The sequence below is a fragment of the Gopherus flavomarginatus genome, chromosome 1, assembly GCF_025201925.1.
Source record: "Gopherus flavomarginatus isolate rGopFla2 chromosome 1, rGopFla2.mat.asm, whole genome shotgun sequence".
NCBI classification, from domain to species: Eukaryota; Metazoa; Chordata; order Testudines; family Testudinidae; genus Gopherus; species Gopherus flavomarginatus.
In genome coordinates this window covers 274,673,828-274,680,861 of record NC_066617.1, presented here as the reverse complement: position 1 = coordinate 274,680,861, position 7,034 = coordinate 274,673,828, and the positions used below count along the sequence as shown (strand labels likewise).

Sequence of the window (7,034 nt, the reverse complement as noted above, 5' to 3'; positions counted from 1 at the left end):
TACCTTAGAGGATTAAGGGGCGCTGGGCCTTTAACCCCACAGTCCTGGGGAGGGGGCGCTAGCGTGGCCCAGCCAGCGGGGAACACCGGCCCCGCGCCCACCCACAGGTGGCCCCGGTGCCAGCAACTTTCCTCCTCTCGGCCCCGGGACACGCGGAGCTCGGGCCGGCGGCTGGCTGCTGCCTCTGACACTGCAGCGCCCGCCGGGGGCCTGCCCCCACCCCCTTCTACCCCGACTCCAGCCCAGAAATGCCCTTTCCCCGGCTAGGGGGAGTACCGCTCCCCAGCCTCTCTGCGCCTATAGCCGGGGCTATTCCCCACCTCGGTTTCAGCTGCTGGGGGAGGGCAGAACAGTGGAGAGTCAGTTCGCACAAAAGCAAAATTCATCTGCCGAAACCCGGGATCGAACCAGGGACCTTTAGATCTTCAGTCTAACGCTCTCCCAACTGAGCTATTTCGGCTCATGCTCAGTTGATTTCAGGGACTCTGTGAAAAGTCATTTTACCGCGGTCAACCTCTCCTTATAGCTGTTTTATATTTGTTATAAATTGTTCTTTGTTGAGCATTAAATACTCAGCGTGGGGAAAATACAAGGAACTATACAGTCTCTGCCCTTCAGCACCTACTAAACTAGTTAGTGTTTCCCATGTATTAAATTACATAATGAAGTGTTTGTGTAGGCACTCCCCCTCCACCATCAGCGTGACACACACGCAAGAAAACCCCAGGGAAGACTTTTTTTTTGCACATTCTCATTGTTTTTGAGATAGACACACTTTATATAAATAAAACAGATCAGTGCTTGAAATAAAAAAGCCAGTTGCTGCTAAGCACCTCTATTACGTATCACATAGACTATAGCAAAGACAATATTCACCAAGAGATCCCTGCAAATACATTTTGCCTTACTATATACAGAAAATTATGATTAATAGCAATATAAAAATCCTTTCATTACACCCCTCTATATCCAGATGCATATCATTTGCTGGAGAAAAAAAAGGTCTTTAGCAATAAAATTTCTTGTATTGCGCCTGAGTCCCAAAATACTTGCTTTGATTTTTGGTGTTGTTTAAAGGCTGATCAGGTCTGTATGGCCATTTCGGGAGTTATCAAAACATGAATGAAGTGTGAGGTTTTTTCATAGCACAACACTTTTAATGCCTTTATTTTGTTCCCTGATAACTCAAACAGTACCAGGTGCATGAGAAGTGGGGAAAGAGTTGGCCAGCTTGACAGTGCCCAGCCCCTGACCCTATGACATGTTTCTTAGGAACATGTAGAGTAGTTTTTCCTTCAACATCTCAAAGGGTTTGATTTATCACCTAATGCTCCAGCTACATGTATGTTCTGTATGCAGAGCGCTGCACCAGTTCCTAGGTTTATTTACAAGTCTAACTCCACATATTTGCAAAAACACAGCTTATTCTCAGTGTATACATTTATTTCAATATATATGATCATTCCAATAATATAAAGCTACAGGGCTGTATGCACGTGCATGTGGGAATAGGTAGAGCTGAAGCAACTCATATCTGGATCTCACATCCCTGTGCATTTATTTGTGTCAGAGAAAAACATAGTCCTCACTCTCTGGCTGGGTCTAGCAATTGCATGGAGGGAGAGAGTGCACTAAGACACAGGGTTTCCATGGGCAAGTCTCTCTAGAGGTAAACAATTACAGCAAGCATTTATACCTTTTGTTACATACAATAATGAGCAACAGCTGCATTTTGTTTATACATAGGTCATCCTGATATCTTATTTTTCTCACTTCTATTTAGACTATAGTCTTCATTCCACACTTTATCTAACACAAGGTCACAACAACTTCTCGCATAGTTTTTTCCCCACTCGCCTCACACAATCCTCACTTCTACAAGTCTCGCATTATTAGGGTTACAGCTAGCCTGACTCTTGCTCACAGAAGGGACTGTTTGCATTGAAATCTCCTTCCAGTCTTGTCAGTTCTTGCTCTACTTCCACATTTGCAACTCACAGCATTCCAGAAGGATCAGACTGGGAGAGGTTGCACTGTTTATATTTCAGTTGGGTAAATCCCCTCACTTTACTCAACCTTCTGTTTGGCTGCTTAGGTTGTTGATTAGCAGGGCCGGCACTCTGTCCGGTATCTGGGCGGCACGTCCAGTTCCTCGGCAGTAATTCGGTCCCTCATTCCCTCTCTTTCTCTTTGAGCTGCCGCCGAATTGCCGCCGATGAGGAAGGGAGGGAGGGAGGGAGGGAGGACCCACCGCCAAACTGCCGCGGAAGAAGCGGCGTGACTGAGCTGCCGCCGAAGTGCTGCTCTTTTTTTTTCCACTTGGGGTGACAGAAAAGCTGGAGCCGGCCCTGTTGATGAGCCCATCACTTTCTTCTTTCCAGGGATGGGTGGAGCAAAAGAGACCACTCCCAGACATGCCATCTCTGATAGAGATTGTCCAATGCGGGCACCATGCACGGTGACAAAGGTGGATGCTATCACAGGAAACCCACATAATGGAAGAATGTAAGTACCAAGCAAGAAGAACCTGCATTGAAGATGGGATACTTCAGGGATACAGGGTTGTTCCATCTTTCTGAGAACTAGGCAGCTCTAAGCATCCAAATAATTTTACTGAAGGTTGCCCTGTTCTCTTCCTCCACATTGCCCTGTTACTCCCCTCACTGCATCTGCAGTTAGCCTGTAAGCGCCTTAGGGGATGGGCGCGTGGCTTTGATTTGTACTAGAAGACAGCATGCTAGGCTTGGTTACAGATGACTTAAGTCAGTGGTCCCCAACCTTTTTCGTCTGGCAGGCGCCAGACGATGAGCCATGGAGGACTGTGGCGGTGGATGAGCATCCACCAAAATGCTACCAACAAACGGCATCATCCAGAGGCGTCACGGCTGAAATACTGCCAAATTTTGGTGGAAGCTCATCTGCCAGCCAGTACGCGGGAGCACTTAGATGCCCCGGGGAGCACCATGGCACCCGTGGGCACCACATTGGGGACCCCTGACTTAAGCTCTAGTCATGTCTTTGCCATTAGTCTGCTGGGTGACTTTGGGCAAGTCATGTCACTTCTATGCGTCTGTTTCCCTCTCCATAAAAAAGATAATGATATTGACCTCCTCTGTAAAGTGCTTTGGGACCCACTGCTGAAAAGCAGTATGAAGCACAAGGTATTAGTAGTATTATTACTGCAATGGACCAAGCACATTGTTGAAGTATCAATGAAATAATTAAAAAGAATTGATATTTGTCTTACCAAGGGGGAAGGAATGTGTGCTTTTAGGGATGGCTCTTGCACAGAGTATAATTGTGCCTCTGAAATTGTGCCCATTGGTGAGTAGTAGTTTACTGAGGTTTGAGTAGAACTTGGTGAAGGTGCCTGAAAGATTTCTCTCTTTCTGAGAGTGAGTCCTCAAAAGCCTTACCGTCCTGATCCTGCTGGCGGCTGCGGGATAGAGGAAGCAATGCACCACAGCCTCCACCCAGGCAGCCTCTAGAGAAGAACATAGTGGCATACGTCATCTCATATCTTTCTTTTAAGCTTTAGCCCAAGCATCAGCTTTCTCAAGCTATCCCACTACCCCTTGAGAGCTCTTTTGCTATCCACTGCTTTCCCTAGCATTCTGCATATAGCAGCGCTAGACGTGATATACACTTTCAGAACTATAAATGCTGAGGACGTGATCAGTGGTTGCTCAAGACGATATCTCAAGAACAAAAGAAAAACAGGTGGAAGATTTCAATTGTGGAGAGGGAAAAATACTGTCACTTTGCTTAATAGAAAGGTGCTCTAAAGCAGCAATTTCTTCTGACAAAATACAAATCTTGACATCTCATTCTTTTCATAATTTTCCATTGCCCTGGTTATGACTGGCTTGTTCAAAACCAGCTGACATAATCTTGTAATCTTTAGAATCTTTTTAAACTCTAAAGCATATGTGACCGTACTCATAAAATTCGAAACACTATTTACGTGAGAGTTTTCACACCCATTACATTCAGAGCAAAAAAGGCCGATAGACTGGCTCTGACCTTTCTAAAATGTTTGTATTTGTTACAGTCGATGGCAGGTATATCAGCATTCTCTCTGCAGCCAACATCAGCAGTGTGGAAGCGCAGGTCATGAAACACCAACTCCGTACATATGCCTGGCACTCGCCTCCCGAAGCAAGTACTCTTCTCTCAGTGAAGTCAGGGAAGAAGGGCTTGCGGAGGGCGGAAAAAGCACTTCAAAGACATACTGAAAGTACACCTTAAAAGGGAGGCATCAACCCAACAAACTGGGAGGACTTGGCGTGGAACGGAACACAGTGACACCACACCATACACTGACCCACAGCTCACTTTGAAAACAGACATGCTCATGAGACAGAGAAGCGACAAAGGAGGAAAGTGCACAACAGTCCAGCCAACAACTATGTCTCCTCCAAGATTACAGCTGTGGGAAAGTCTGCAGGGCACAAATAGGGCTCCTCAGCCACCTAAAAGCTCAGCAATGAACCCCCTTGGCAGACTTCACCCTTGTATCAAGGGATAGCCGAAGAAGGGGGGACGCTGACTTTGGGTAGTGTGTATGCAAAACTCACTTGAAAAGGTAACTCAGTTTATAGTATAATTGTGATGGATACCCAGGACTCTGAGTACCTTCTTAACCCCAGCCTCAGTGAGAGGGAGCCTTACTTGTGCTAAACTGGGTATAAGTTCCCTACCACCACCAGCCTGTTATAGCTAGCCAAGCAGTCTCCTCTGGGCTATACCAGCCCTTACTTTCCCTTGCAGATTAACAATTAGTTCACCTGAGTCCCTCTGAAGCCATCTCCTGTAGTCTCTCATGCCTTATCCACTGGACACTCACAGAAATACCAGGTCTGTCGTGCACACACCATGCTTGTAAGATTCAGCTCAGGACCAGCAATTTGTTTAACAATACAGCACTGAGATAAACTTATTCCTGTTTTCACTACAAATATACCATTAAACACTAGAGATTCAGACGATAATAATGAAGACTATTGGAAACAAATGGTTACATAGAAAACATAGAATTGTAACTTGCTTTCTAGACTAAACAAACAGGTTAAGCATCTTTAGACAGGAGGTTATCTAATCCCAAGTCCTTTGCAGTGTTTTCAACCAAGCTTGGCTGAAATCCCATGTTCATGAATGTAATTGCACTGCCCATTTTTTGTTTAGGTGCAGGATGAGGGGGTCTCTTCTTTCTTTCCTAAATATATACCCAATGTTCATTGTTTGTATTCAGAGAGAGAGGATAACCACCCATGGCTTGTTTTTCCTGTGTGCTGCTTTCCTATTGACTTCATGTGTAAATAGGCATCTAGTGTATTAAGTGTTACAGCCTGACAGAGAGGTATACATTTCTTATCTCGTCTGATGGAAAACCTATCTTTCACCTTTGCTTGTGACTGATACCTCGATACAGACTTTAAAACCATATTTTCAGTATAAGTAAACATAACTTCTTACATAGTATCTGTACATACATTTCACAACAATATTAATGACTTAGCATGACCTTGGCTTTCATTTAAGACCTCACAGACATTCTTAGGGGAACCAGAATGTAACACCAGAATCAGTTGGCATTAAACTTCCAACTGGTTGGCATTAAAATGTTCTTGGGTTACAATAATATATTTTACAGTTTATAGTGCAGGGTAATTAAGGTGGGCAAAGCCATTCCTGCTACTGTTATTTGCATTGTGATAGCATGCAGAGGCCCCAGCCAAGAATGGGGTCCCCTCATACTAGGTATTGTACAAACATAGAGAGAATCCCTATTCCCAAAGTGCATACAATCTAAATAAACAAGACAGACAAAGCATGGGAGAAAGGAAGAGTTATTATCCCCATTTTACAGATGGGAAACAGAGGCAGAGAGAGACCTGGCAATGGAACCAACTCCCTCTAATCACAGTCCATTTCTTTAATCACAAGACCAACCTTTTGCTGCAAGGAGCATAATTCTGAACTGCTGTGCATAATTCCCTTGCTGTGTTCAATATTCATTGCTATGATTTCAACTTGTCATGTAATATGTTACACTTCTCTACACCAGCAGGACACTAGAGGACCATTTATTCTCCTCCTTCCCTAGTAGAAGCAGGTGTGCTAAAGGTAAAACAAAATATTCCTCTGAGGACATTTCCCTGACATGGCAATCTGACCTGCTGAATCTAACAAGCAGGTGACAGGGGAAGAGAAATGGGGAAACTGATGCTTGAGAACATTGAGACAAGGAGAGCAGGAAGTGGTTGAAAGGTGGGATTTTTAAAAGCACAACTTGGGCTAGGATTTTCAGAAGTGCCTAACTGACTTAGGAGCAAAAGTTCTATTGAAGGTCAGTGAGTCTAAGTCACTAAGGCACTTTTGAAAATCCTATCCAACCTCATTTCAGTAATATTACTCACATGACAATTACACCACTTGGCTAAGTCGGTGGTTCTCAACCTTTCTAGATTACTATAACCCTTTCAGGTGTCTGATTTGTCTTGCATACTCCAAGTTTCACCTTGCTTAAAAAAGTTTCACTTGCTTACAAAATCAGACCTAAAAAACACAAAAGTCTCACAGCACACTATTACTGAATTGCTTACTTTCTCATTTTTACGAAATAATTATCAAATAAATTGATTGGAATATAAATATTGTATGTATATTTGTGTGTTACTTGAGCCTGTCTTTCCATTTGTGAGCCTTGTCTGAAGCAGGGCTGAAACATGTAACTTAACTTCACAGGGCACCTTATAGCACGGAACACCAGATAATTACCCTGCTTGTCATTTCCTAATGCCAGCCCTGCACTTGCTACCCTCCCCAAACCCATCTCTCAACCTCCCTGGGGCTGCAATCCCCACGTTAAGAAATACTATCTAGATGAGTGGAGTACCCCCTGGGGTACACGTACCACTGGGCTAAGTTAACAGTTCAAGTTCAGATCTCTTTGTTTAGGACACCTTTCAATAGTGATAGAGATGAGTGGGATTTCTCCAACACATCCTCCCACCTCTAGCCATTTTTGATTT

At 44.2% G+C, this 7,034-nt stretch overlaps 1 non-coding gene across 1 annotated transcript; it reads right to left on the bottom strand.

Annotated features, from left to right (window-relative positions):
* Window positions 1-387: 387 nt before the first annotated feature.
* On the bottom strand, window positions 388-460 carry TRNAF-GAA (transfer RNA phenylalanine (anticodon GAA)). The gene has a single exon. It is a non-coding gene; the product is annotated as a tRNA-Phe (tRNA).
* Window positions 461-7,034: the final 6,574 nt, after the last annotated feature.